The following is a 14,127-nucleotide window of genomic DNA, read 5'->3' on the forward strand; positions in this document are numbered from 1 at the left end:
CTTCTCTTGTGCCTTCAGTCCCTCCCCCAACCCCCCAGAGGGCTGGGCCCGGCCCCCGGAGTGCCCACTTCTGAGGCAGGGGCTCTCCCAGACCCAGCCCACCAGGACTGAATGGGTCCAGGGAGGGATGCAGGGACGCACAGGCTGCCAGGGGCAGGGAGCGGGGACCACACCATGGCTGCCTCCACCCCTGAAGGAGTTCCGCTCGGCTTCCTGGGACTCCCCAGGCCTGAAACCCGCTCGGTGAGGACTGTGGACATGATGCAGGGGTGCCAGGAGCCTCCCACATGGCCTGCGCCGCAGGGACCTGGGCTGGGGGCACTGAGTGAGGCCTCCGTGAGATGCTTATGGAGCCAGGACATCTCCCACCTGCTGGAACCTCCTCGCCCTGAATTTGAGATTTCCCCTGAATTATCTTGTCAGAGAAAAACAAATTGTCCCAATCCTGAATCCAGGCCCACCCATCCCCCTATGTATCCATCCACCCACTCATCCGTCCATCCCTCCATCCATCTATCTGCCCACCCATCCGTCCATCCCTCCATCCATCTGTCCACCCATCCATCCATCCCTCCGTCCATCCTCTCTGGGGCCTATTTTTAGCTCTTGGTTCAGCATGGATATCACCATGGTAACCTGGCCAGTCTGAATTTCGGAAGGATCAATGTTGGTCTCTTTGGGGATGGAGAGGCCCAGAGGTCACCCCTCCATCCACATCTGAAGGCTTCGGGCCCTGAGCGGGTCAGGGGGTCTCGGGCTGGGCAGAGGGTGAGTGTTGGTGCCCTGTGCCACCCGCGTGTGGTTCTTGTGCCAGAAAGTGTGAGACAGTTTCTGGGCTGACTCAAAGCCGAGGGGTGTTGGTCAGTTGAGATCCTAGCAGGAAGCAGGTGGTGCCGAGGAGTTACCTCAGAACAGGGTTGGGGCAGCCCCAGTGGGGCCCCAGGGAGCTGCCCTTGGACAGGGATGGGCAGGTCACTTGGTGAGCTGGCGCCCTGAAGGGAGCGTCCCGTCCCGGAGCCGTTGCCTTACAGGGATGTGGGCACGCCCAGCCCGCCTCCCACCCTCTCTTCTCCTGCCCCTCCCACGGCGGAAGGCAGCAGCCCTGGGGTCAGGCCAGTGGGCAGGCTGGGCCGCCCTGGTCTCCGTGCTGCTGGGTGTCTGGGGTGTGTGTGAGACTATCGAGGGGCAGCAGGGACAGGATGGCATCTGCCAGCTCTGTTGCCCAAGCTGGAGTGCAGTGGTGCGATCTCGGCTCACTGCAACCTCCGCCTCCCAGTTTCAAGCAATTCTCCTGTCTCTGCCTCCCGAGTAGCTGGAATTACAGGCACACACCACCATGCCTGGCTAATTTTTGCATTTTTAGTAGAGACGGGGTTTCACAATGTTGGCCAGGCTGGTGTCGCACTCCTGACCTCAAGTGATCCACCTGCCTCGGCCTCCCAAAGTGTTGGGATTACAGGCGTGAGCCACCCGCACCCAGCATTCTTTTTTTTTTTTTTTTTTTTGAGACAGAGTCTTGCTCTGTCACCCGGGCTGGAGTGCAGTGGCCGGATCTCAGCTCACTGCAACCTCCGCCTCCCGGGTTCAAGTGATTCTCCTGCCTCAGCCTCCCAAGCAGTTGGGATTATAGGCGCCCGCCACCACACCTGGCTAACTTTTGTATTTTTAGTAGAGACAGGGTTTCACTGTATTGGCCAGGCGGGTCCTGGCCTCAAGCAATCCACTCTCCTCGGCCTGCCAAAGTGCTGGGATCAGGCCAGGCGCGGTGGCTCACGCCTGTAATCCCAGCACTTTGGGAGGCCGAGACGGGCGGATCACGAGGTCAGGAGATCGAGACCATCCTGGTTAACACGGTGAAACCCCGTCTCTACTAAAAAATACAAAAAACTAGCTGGGCAAGGTGGCGGGCGCCTGTAGTCCCAGCTACTCGGGAGGCTGAGGCAGGAGAATGGCGTGAACCCGAGAGGCGGAGCTTGCAGTGAGCTGAGATCCGGCCACTGCACTCCAGCCTGGGAGACAGAGCAAGACTCCGTCTCAAAAAAAAAAAAAAAAAAGTGTTGGGATTACAGGTGTGAGCCCCTGCGCCCGGCCCCAACGTGGATTCTGACGCTCTGCGGTAAGGATGCTGGGCGGTAAGGATGCTGGGCGCTGCTCCCATGCTCAGGAGACGGGGCTCCCGGGAACCTCACTGTGCTGCCGGCAAGTCCAAGCACCCCCCACCCCAGCTGAGCTCCCGGCTGGCAGCCAGTGCCAGGGCCACCATGTGTGTGCACCACCTCCAGCAGCTCCTGCTTTCTGGGGGCCGCAGCCCTTCCTGCACCCTCATGAGAGGCCTGAGCCAAAGCCCGAGCCACACAGCAAGTCCTCGTGCAGATTCCTGGCCCAGGTCGTGGCCCAGGCTAACCCGTGGTTGCTGTTTGAAGCCACTCAGTTTGGGGGTGATGAGGCGTAGAGCAGGAGTAACATGCATCTTCTTTCCCAGGGATCCTGTAAGGACTGAATGAGGGATGCAGAGCCCGGCTTGACAGATAGGTGTCAATTTCACAAGCAGAGTCCACGTCTCCTCATTCTCAGGGACTGCCACTCACAGCTGCATCCTTTTATGCTGATCTCCCCCACCCTGTCCTGCTGGACACCGGCTGCCCGGGCCTCACAGGCTGCAGACTCAGGGCCAATCCCTGCCTACCCATTCGCAGAGTGGGACGGGGGCTCGGACTGGGGTCGGGGGGTAGCTGGAGGGAGTGGGAAGAGCAGCAGCTCGGCGTCTAGGCTGTTCTTTCTCCCGCTGCCGAGGCGAGCACAGGCAGGAAGTTGTGACTAAGTGCTTGTAATTGGTGCGGGGGCTGTGGCAGGGCTGTCAGACAGGAGCACCGCCAGCCCCTGGCACAGCAGGGCCGTGGGCGAAAGCTGTCTTCCTTGCCACCTCACACCTCACCTGTCCCTGCACTGGGGCCCCACCCCCATGGGAGCCCACCCAGGACCCCTGTCCAGCAGGTGCCTCCCTGCCCCCACCCCACCAAGACCCACCACAGCCCAGGAGTACTGAGTATTCCAGTACTCACTGAGCTAAGTTCCCACAACAGCCCCACCTGGCTGACTGGTGAGTGCATCTCACTGAAGGGACAGCTGACCTCAGAGAAACCCTAGGTGCACTGCGGGGAGGCAGGGCAGGGTGGCGAGCTGGGCCTGGTCCCTGGGTTCCCAGGACTCAGCCTGGAGCCCCCAGGTCCTGGCTGAGCACATGTACGTGTGTTTGTTAGATGTGTGTGTGTGCGCATAGGCATGTATGTGTGCATGGATGCATGGGTGCATACATGTGCACAGGTGTACATGTGTTGCTCTGTGTGTGCATAGGCGTGTGCGTGTGTGTGTGCATGCATGTGCATGGGTGTATAGTGCATACGTGTGCACAGGTGTACACATGTTGCTCTGTGTGTGCATATAGGTGTGTGCGTGTGTGTGCATGCATGTGCTTGGGTGTATGGTGCATACGTGTGCACAGGTGTACACATGTTGCTCTGTGTGTGCATATAGGTGTGTGCGTGCATGTGCATGCATGTGCATGGGTGTATGGTGCATACGTGTGCACAGGTGTACACATGTTGCTCTGTGTGTGCATATAGGTGTGTGCGTGCATGTGCATGCATGTGCATGGGTGTATGGTGCATACGTGTGCACAGGTGTAGATGTGCTGCTCTGTGCATGTGGGAGAGGCTGGAGTGGGGGTTTTTGTCCTCACTGCTTTACTGAAACCTCTGTAGGAGCCCCCGCTGCACTGGGACTTGGCCGCACTGCCAGCCCTCCCCATCCCAGGCAGTCAGCATCCAGACCCCACATAGAGCATGTGACGTGCAAGGTCTGGGTGCTCCCTTACTCCACGGGGACAGTACGTTACCATCCCACTGTGCAGGGAAGCCCTGGGGGATTCTGGGAGGCACTGGGGGTGGGAGGGAAGCCCTGAGGGATTCTGGGAAGCACTGGGGGTGGGAGGGAAGCCCTGGGGGATTCTGCGAAGCAGTGGGGGCAGGAGGGAAGCCCTGGGGGATTCTGGGAAGCCCTGGGGGCTGGAGGCCAAGGCTGGAAGGGACTGTTCTCTCATCCCGTGGGTGAAAGCCAGGGCCTCAGGTTGGGCGCACAGGGCCTTCCTCGGACAGCCACAGCCCAAAAAGTTTCCATTTCACAGTCACAGGTGGAACCCCATGCCCGCTGGGACCCCCGATTCTGGGCACACACCCAGTTCACATCCTTCCTGCAGACACACAGATACACGTCCGTGTCCACACAAAAGTCCAGACAGACTTATGGGCCAACAGACACACAGGAGCGGGTCCGGTGGGGAGCAGGGGCTGCTGGTGGCCCAGGGTGAGGATATTGCGGCCGTAGAGTCGGGCCTCGGCGGCCAGGTTGGTGGGGACGTGCTGCCAGGGAGACCGTGAAGGCTCTGGAGGCCCTGGGTGCTGACTGGTGCCTGACATTGACCATGGCAGACGTCCTGCCTTATCTAGAAGGCCCTTCTCTTATAAGGCTGGAGAGGCAGCCCTTGGGCTCCCGTTGGCTGCACAGACGCCTATGAGGGGGTTCGGGTGGTGGGGTTCACTCCCCAGTGTCTGGGGGGACTGAGGCCTGCTGGGGCGGTGTGGATGGTGGAGTAGTGTGAGCCGTCCTGCCCAGGCCCCACCCCAGCCGCCGCGCCTCACCCGACTTGAGCAATGTCAGCAGGTGGACGTTGGTGTGCTGGATCAGAAGTTACGTGCGTCCTCCCAGGACTCCTGGGCGCGCACGTTCTCTGGCAAGCAGGTGCGGGTGAGGGCCTGGACCACGTCCCTGTCTGCTGCATCCTCTGCTGGGGGTCGGTTCCTGCTGGGCGGCACAGGCTGGGAGTGCAGCCGGAGGGCTCTGTGGGGGGTCTGTTAGCCACACCCGCCCTACCAGAGGCCCAGGCAGGTTCTAGCAGGTGGACACCAGCTCCGCCATCACCACCGTTAAATACAAGCAGAGGCCCACATTCAGGTGCCCTCCCAGGCCCAGCCTCAGGCCCTCGTCAGCCTTGCCTGCCGCCTTGGCCAGGGCAGACCTCACCTCAGCAGGAGAGACGGTGCTCTGGGCGAGTGCCTGCTAGGCCCCAGGGCTCTGAGATTCCGCTGCTGGCACCACCCACGGCCCCTGTAGGCTGCTCTTCAGTGGCCAACGGGAGTGGCTGGGATGTGTGGGCCTTCTGTGGGAAGGGCCCTTGGGAGTGCCTGTCTCCCTCCCAGAAACCTCAAAGCCGCGGTGGGGCAGCCGTTGTACATTCTACCACAGTCCTCACCTCCCAGGCAGAAACCTCCATCCATCTTCACGTAGCCGCTGCCCGGCCTGGGCTGGCGTGAGGGGGTCCTGCAGCCAGTGGTGGGTCTGGAGCCCCAGGCAGCTCCTACCATCAGGCCTCATCCTGTTTTGCCTTCCCCTTCCCCTGCCTCCAGGGAGGAGAGCAAAACAGCCCGGGCGCCTGAGGTCGGGTCCCCACGCTCACCACCAGGTCACCTCCACCGGCCGTGCCCAGAAAGCTCGTCTCTGGAACCGTCTGTGCCACAAAGCCCTAGAGCAGGTGGTGGCCAAGGCAGGGGCAGGGCCAGAGTGGGGAGGGATGGGATTGGACTAACCTGGGTCAGAAGGCTCGGTGGCGGGGCGCGGGGGGAGGATCTGTGACGCCTCCGGGGCCGATCCCCTAGCCCTTGGGTGTCAGCTCTGCTCCAGGAGGGGCAGAAAACAGACCCGCCTGCCAGGATGAGGTAAGAATTATTTATTATTTATTTATTTAGAGACAGAGTCTCACTCTGTCACACAGGCTGCAGTGCAGTGGCATGATCTCGGCTCATGTCAACGTCCACCTCCTGGGCTTAAACGATTCTCTTGTCTCAGCCAAAGTAGCTGGGATTGGCTGGACACGGTGGCTCACGCCTGTAATCCCAGCACTTTAGGAGGCCGAGGCGGGTGCATCACAAGGTCAGGAGTTTGACAGCATCCTGGCCAACATGGTGAAACCCCGTCTCTACTAAAAATACAAAAATTAGCTGGGCGTGGTGGTGGGCGCCTGTAATCCCAGCTACTTGGGAGGCTGAGGCAGGAGAATCCTTGAACCGTGAGCTGAGATCGCGCCACTGCACTCCAGCCTGGGTGACAAGAGTGGGACTCTGTCTCAAAAAAAAAAAAAAAATGTAGCTGGGATTATGGGCACACACCACCACACCCGGCTAATTTTTTTGCATTTTTAGTAGAGACGGGGTTTCACCGTGTTGTCCAGGCTGGTCTCGAACTCCTGACCTCAGGTGATCCACCCGCCTTGGCCTCCCAAAGTGCTGGGATTACAGGCGGGAGCCACGACACCCGGCCGAAGGTGAAAATTATTAAATCACAAGGGACACCAGGCCTGAAGAATCCTGCACCAAGAGAACCAATTAGGCCTCATAAGTAACCTCAATGTTGTTTGATTTGTAAACATAATTGAAACTTTACTTGAGCTAGAAGAATAGGACTTAGGCTTAACGCATCAGAAGCAGCCAGTACGTGTATACAGTGGTGTTGGGAACAGAGACCCTAAGCCTGTCATAAACAGGCCTTAAAGAAATGGCCATAGCCGGGCGCGGTGGCTCAAGCCTGTAATCCCAGCACTTTGGGAGGCCGAGACGGGCGGATCACGAGGTCAGGAGATCGAGACCATCCTGGCTAACACAGTGAAACCCCGTCTCTACTAAAAATACAAAAACTTAGTCGGGTGAGGTGGCAGGCGCCTGTAGTCCCAGCTACTCGGGAGGCTGAGGCAGGAGAATGGCGTGAACCCGGGAGGCGGAGCTTGCAGTGAGCTGAGATCCGGCCACTGCACTCCAGCCTGGGTGACAGAGCGAGACTCCGTCTCAAAAAAAAAAAAAAAAAAAAGAAATGGCCATAAACAGTATTTCTGCAGCAATGTGACATGCTCGTGGTGACTGTCATGCACACTGATGAAAGCTGTTGGTTTACTGGAGCAGGTCAAGGAACACCGGGCCTCACCCGGAGCAGAAAACTGCTCAAACCACAAACGACAGCAGGCGTGGCCTGGGCTTAACAACATATTTTTGCTGCAGATAATCGGCCAGAGCCTGTTTCTCTGTTCCTCGCTGAGAATGCTTTGTGTCCCATAAGGAATGCTTTTAGCTAATCTATAATCTATAGAAGCAATGTTTATCAGTGGCTTTCTGTCAATAAATGTGTGGGTCAAGCTCTGTTCAGGGCTCTCAGCTCTGAAGGCTGCTGGCCCCCTGATCCCCACTTTATACGATATTCCTGTGTCTTTGTCTTAATTCCTCTAGTGCCGCTGGGTTAGGGTCTCCGCGACAGAGCTGGTCTCGGCACAGGGGGCCCTTGCTGTTTGTGGGGACGGGTTCCAGGACCCCAGTGGATCATACAATCCGTGGATGCTCAAGTCCCTGACAGAAACTGTGCCATTTTTGCACGTAACTGTCTCTGTGTGTCCCGTCATCTTCAGATCGGAGGTGCTCATGGCCAGCGGGACACCCGCACGGCACTTTAGGACGGATATGCAGCAAATTCAAATTTTGCTTTTTGACACTTTCTGGAATTTTTTCCCAAAAGTTTCAATCTGTTGGTTGACTCCACACATGGGGAACCCACAAACTCAGAGGGTCAATTGGAACCGCGTGGCCTCCAAGGGAACCAAGCAACGCAGCCACTGCCACCTTTGCCAGCCAAGTGTTGTCTTAGCTCTGCCCTGTCCATCCTGGCTCCCTCTGCAGTCGCTCAGTGACATCCGGGACCACTGCTGGTTTGGAGCTGCCTGGGTCATTAATTGCTGTTTGCTAAACAAACACTTTAAAAATTATTGTGGGCCGGGCGCAGTGGCTCATGCCTGTAATCCCAGCACTTTGGGAGGCCGAGGCGGGCGGATCACCTGAGATCAGGAGTTTGAGACCAGCCTGGCCAACATGGTGAAACCCTGTCTCTAAAAAAAAAAAAAAGCCGGGCGCAGTGGCTCACGCCTGTAATCCCAGCACTTTGGGAGGCTGAGGCGGGCGGATCACGAGGTCAGGAGATCGAGACCATCCTGGCTAACACGGTGAAACTCCGTCTCTACTAACAATACAAAAAACTAGCCGGGCGAGGTGGCGGCGCCTATAGTCCCAGCTACTCGGGAGGCTGAGGCAGGAGAATGGCGTAAACCTGGGAGGCGGAGCTTGCAGTGAGCCGAGATGGCGCCACTGCCCTCCAGCCTGGGCAACACAGCGAGACTCCATCTCAAAAAAAAAAAGTTATTGTGCCTCACTTTACTCATTAACACAATGTGACCCCTCCTAGGACAATTAAGCAGAGCAACCCAGAGCCCGGGACACCCAGAGCCAGGCCAAAGTGCAGGTGTTATGTTAGCAACGCTTGAGTGTCTTTGATTTCTAAAAGATAACACTGGTTTCCTGTTGGAAAATGCTGCTGACTCAGGGTGGCGTGGGCGTCAGAGGTGGGTCCACCTTCTCGGTGTCCTCAGGACAGACGCAGGTTTGCCTCTGCCATCCTAGAACCATGATTTTTATATAATTTTTATTTTTTTATTTTTTATTTTTTTGAGATGGAGTCATGCTCTGTCACCCAGGCTGGAGTGCAGTGGCCGGATCTCAGCTCACTGCAAGCTCCGCCTCTTGGGTTTTTACGCCATTCTCCTGCCTCAGCCTCCCGAGTAGCTGGGACTACAGGCGCCTGCCACCTCGCCCGGCTAGTTTTTTGTATTTTTAGTAGAGACGGGGTTTCACCGTGTTAGCCAGGGTGGTCTCGATCTCCTGACCTCGTGATCCGCCCGTCTCGGCCTCCCAAAGTGCTGGGATTACAGGCTTGAGCCACCGCGCCCGGCCTTATATAATTTTTAAATGTATGTGTTCCAAGTGGTGATTCCAGTAAGAGCCTCACGTGGGGCACAGCGACATGAAGATTGGAGCACGGGGCACACCGGTCTTCTCGGTCCGTCCCTCACTAACACCCGGGTCGTGTGTGTTCCCAGCCATGCCTTGTTAGGCGACACTGCGGACACGAAGCTCTGTATTCCGCACGGTGCTGCCTGCAGTCAACGTCCTGAAGACTTGCCCGTCAGGGTACAGGGAGCGGCCTCGTTGTTGTTTTCTTGCTGGGGGAACGGAGTCTCGCTCTGTCGCCCAGGCTGGAGTGCAGTGGCCCGATCTCAGCTCACTGCAAGCTCCGCCTCCCGGGTTTACACCATTCTCCTGCCTCAGCCTCCTGAGTAGCTGGGACTACAGGCGCCTGCCACCTCGCCCGGCTAGTTTTTATATTTTTAGTAGAGATGGGGTTTCTCCACGTTGGCCAGGGTGGTCTCAAACTCCTGACCTCACGTGATCCACCCGCCTCGGCCTCCCAAAGTGCTGGGATTACAAGCGTGAGCCACCGTGCCTGGTCACGTTTATTTTATTATTAATTTATACATTTATTTAAAACAGAGATGCGGCCGAGCGCAGTGACTCATGCCCGTAATCCCAGCACTCTGGGAGGCCAAGAGGGGCAGATCACGAGGTCAGGAGATCGAGACCATCCTGGCTAACATGGTGAAACCCCGTCTCTACTAAAAATACAAAAAAAAAACAAAAAAAAAACAAAAAAAAAAACTAGCCAGGCAAGGTGGCAGGTACCTATAGTCCCAGCTACTCGGGAGGCTGAGGCAGGAGAATGGCGTGAACCCGGGAGGCGGAGCTTGCAGTGGGCCGAGATCGAGCCACCGCACTCCAGCCTGGGCGACAGAGCGAGACTCCGTCTCATAAATAAATAAATAAATAAATAAATAAATAAATAAATAAAACCAGCCTGGCCAATATGGTGAAACCCCATGTCTACTAAAAATACAAAAACTAGCCAGGTGGGCCGGGCGCGGTGGCTCACGCCTGTAATCCCAGCACTTTGGGAGGCCGAGGCGGGCGGATCACAAGGTCAGGAGATCGAGACCACGGTGAAACCCCGTCTCTACTAAAAATACAAAAAATTAGCCGGGCGCAGTTGTGGGCGCCTGTAGTCCCAGCTACTCGGGAGGCTGAGGCAGGAGAATGGCGTGAACCCGGGAGGCGGAGCTTGCAGTGAGCCGAGATCGCGCCACTGCACTCCAGCCTGGGCGACAGAGAGAGACTCTGTCTCAAAAAAAAAAAAAAAAAAAAACTAGCCAGGTTTGGTGGCTCATGCCTGTTTTTCCAGCTACTTGGGAGGTGGAGGCAGGAGAACTGCTTGAACCCGGGAGGTGGAGGTATCAGTGAGCCGAGATCACACCACCGCAGTCCAACCTGGGTGACAGAGTGAGACTCTGTTTCAAAAAAAAAAAAAAAAAAAAAGGGAAAGTGCTGGGATTAAAGACGTGAGCCAGTGGATCCAACCCATGGGTTTTTTGGGTTTTTTTTAGCAATTATCCTCCAGATGGACCTTGGTGGTTCACACTCTTTTCCTCTTATACATGTGTTAGTTTATTATCTTTTTTATGTTATCTCCTTTATTTGCCTTTGAAATCTTTATTGTCACTTTGGTTAAACAGATAACGAAATATTGTTTCACAATGACATATGATCCTATTGAGTTTTCACATCTTTTAGGCCAGGCGCGGTGGCTCAAGCCTGTAATCCCAGCACTTTGGGAGGCCGAGACGGGCGGATCACGAGGTCAGAAGATCGAGACCATCCTGGCTAACACGGTGAAACCCCGTCTCTACTAAAAAATACAAAAAACTAGCCGGGCGAGGTGGCGGGCGCCTGTAGTCCCAGCTACTCGGGAGGCTGAGGCAGGAGAATGGCGTGAACCCGGGAGGCGGAGCTTGCAGTGAGCTGAGATCCGGCCACTGCACTCCAGCCCGGGCGACAGAGCGAGACTCCGTCTCAAAAAAAAAAAAAAAAAAAAAAAAAAAAAAGAGTTTTCACATCTTTTGATATCTTTGACCACTTCCCAAAATCAAAATCAAATTCTAAATTAAATCTTCTGACCTCAAACTGACTTTGAAGTTTTCTAGAGGGTCCCTGGAAAATCTCAAACCTCAAATCTTTGACCGTTTCAAAGGATTTGTTTTACCACCTTGTTAAAAGAGAGATGTTAAACTAATTCGGTTTATTTTGTAGAACATTGTGAAAGAAGAACCACTTCACCTTCCCTACATTGTATTTATATAGTTAAAATGTTGCTCTTTCAGCAATTATATAAATTTCCTAAACATTTGTCAATGCCCTTGTTATCTGATCTGTTCTATGTTACTGTTCGTGATTTCAGTTGTTATTTAAAACATCGTATGTCACAAAAACCACCAGAATTTGTTGTGTGTTGTTTTTATAATGAACTCTCATCAGATCTTTCATTATTTTCAGGTTTGCTTGTTTTGTTTTGTTTTGTTTTTTTGAGACGGAGTCTCGCTCTGTCGCCCAGGCTGGAGTACAGTGGCCGGATCTCAGCTCACTGCAAGCTCCGCCTCCTGGGTTCACGCCATTTTCCTGCCTCAGGCTCCCGAGTAGCTGGGACTACAGGTGCCCACCACCATGCTAATTTTTGTATTTTTAGTAGATATGGGGTTTCACTGTGCTAGCCAGGCTGGTCTTGAACTCCTGACCTTAGGTGATCCACCTGCCTTGGCCTCTCAAAGTGCTGGGATTACAAGCGTGAGTCACCACACCTGGCCCATAATTTCTTTTTTTTTATTTTTATGTTTTTGTTTATTTTGAGACAGAGACTTACTCTGTTGCCCAGGCTGGAGTACAGTGGCACGATTTCAGCTCACTGCAACCTACACTTCCTGGGTTCAAACAATTCTCCTGCCTCAGCTTCCTGAGTAGATGGGACTACAGGTGTCTGTCACCACATCTGGCTAAATTTTGCATTTTTAGTAGAGATGGGGTTTCACCATGTTGCCCAGGCTGGTTTCAAATTCCCGACTTCAAGTGATCTGCTCACCTCAGCCTCCCAAAGTGCTGGGATTACAGGCGTGAGCCACTGCACCCAGCCTCTTTTTTATTTATTTATTTATTTATTTATTTATTTATTTATTTATTTGAGACGGAGTCTCGCTCTGTCGCCCGGGCTGGAGTGCAGTGGCTGGATCTCAGCTCACTGCAAGCTCCGCCTCCCGGGTTTACGCCATTCTCCTGCCTCAGCCTCCCGAATAGCTGGGACTACAGGCACCCGCCACCTCGCCCGGCTAGTTTTTTGTATTTTTTTTAGTAGAGACGGGGTTTCACCGTGTTAGCCAGGATGGTCTCGATCTCCTGACCTCGTGATCCGCCCGCCTCAGCCTCCCAGAGTGCTGGTATTACAGGCTTGAGCCACCGCGCCCGGCCTATTTTTTTATTTTTTAATACTGCTCCTTGCGGAGCAGGGCTACTGGCCAGAATACCCCTAAACCATCATTTCTTTTTTCTTTTTTCTTTTTTTTTGGGGGGGGATGGAGTTTTGCTCTTGTTGCACAGGCTGGAGTGCAGTGGCACAATTTCGGCTCACTGCAACCTCCACCTTCCAGGTTCAAGCGATTCTCCTGCCTCAGCCTCCTGAGTAGCTGGGATTAGAAGCATCTGTCACCATGCCTGGCTAATTTTTTGTATTTTGAATAGAGACTGGGTTTCACCATGTTGGCCAGGCTGGTCTTGAACTCCTGACCTCAGGATATAAGGATATTAATTCTAGTGTGAGACTCCACCCTCATAACCTGATCACCTCCCGAAGGCCTCATCTCCAGACGCCATAAAGCTGAGGACCGGAGCGTCCATGCATGGATTTTGGAGAAGCACAAGCATTCCATCCATAGCACGGGCTCTGCCTTGATACTGGGAGTCAATCCTTCCACATCCTACAGGCTACAGGCAAGTCGCAAACCCACACAGAGGGACACAGACTCTCTCCCCCATGGAGGAGTGTCAAGGTTCCCTACAGGTGCACGGCTGGGACGGGTGATGTGGCTGTGGTCACCCTCGCTCACCCAAAGGCCCAGCATCAGAGACCAGACAGCACAAGAATGTCCGGACCATGGACTGTAGCTCAGCACCCAACACGAACAGCTCTAGTCTCATGGAACCGCAAAGAAAATCAGAGACGGGGCTGGGCACGGTGGCTCACGCCTGGAATCTCAGCACTTTGGGAGGCTAAGGCAGGTGGATCACCTGAGGTCGGGAGTTCAAGACCAGCCTGACCAAGATGGTAAAACCCCATCTCTACCAAAAATACAAAAATTAGCCAGGCATGGTGGCTGGCGCCTGTAATCCCAGCTGCTTGGGAGGCCGAGGTAGAGAAGCGCTTGAAGCCGGGAGGCGGAGGTTGCGGTGAGCCGAGATTGCACCACTGCACTCCAGCCTGGATGATGGAGGAAGACTCCATCTCAAAAAAAAAAAAAAAAAAGAAAAAAAGAAAATCAGGGAGGGGGAGATACGAACGGAAAAAAAAACAATCAGGGAGGGGGGAGTTACAAACAAAAAAAAAAATCAGGGAGGGGGGAGTTACAAACAGAAAAAAAATCGGGGAGGGGGGAGTTACAAAAGGTAAAGGGTCATGGGGGGCTACAGGGGCTAGTGACTGTGTCTTGACTTGGGTAATAGCTCACCCTAATAACTCCTTAAACTGTGTGTGTGTGTGTGTGTGTGTGTGTGTGTGTATATATATATATTTTTTTTTTTTTTTTTTTTTTTTGAGACAGAGTCTCGCTCTGTCACCTAGGGTGGAGTGCAGTGGCCTGATCTCAGCTCACGGCAAGCTCCGCCTCCTGGGTTCACGCCATTCTCCTGCCTCAGCCTCCCGAGTGGTGGCTGGGACTACAGGCGCCCGTCACCTCGCCTGGTTGTTTTTGTATTTTTAGTGGAGACTGGGTTTAACTGTGTTAGCCAGGATGGTCTCAATCTCCTGACCTCGTGCTCCACGCGCCTTGGCCTCCCAAAGTGCTGGGGTTACAGGTATGAGCCACTGTGCCCAACCAACTGTACTTATATTTTTATGGAAGCTTTATTGAGACAATTCACACACCGTAAAATCCATCCCTTTAGTGTGTACAGTTGAATGTTTTTAGAACATTCAGAATTGCACAGTCATCACCACTATTTAATTCCAGATTTTTAATTTAAAAATTTTCATTTCATTCATTTCATGTTTCTTCAT

Source organism: Macaca mulatta, chromosome 20 (assembly GCF_049350105.2).
Source record: "Macaca mulatta isolate MMU2019108-1 chromosome 20, T2T-MMU8v2.0, whole genome shotgun sequence".
Taxonomy (NCBI): domain Eukaryota; kingdom Metazoa; phylum Chordata; class Mammalia; order Primates; family Cercopithecidae; genus Macaca; species Macaca mulatta.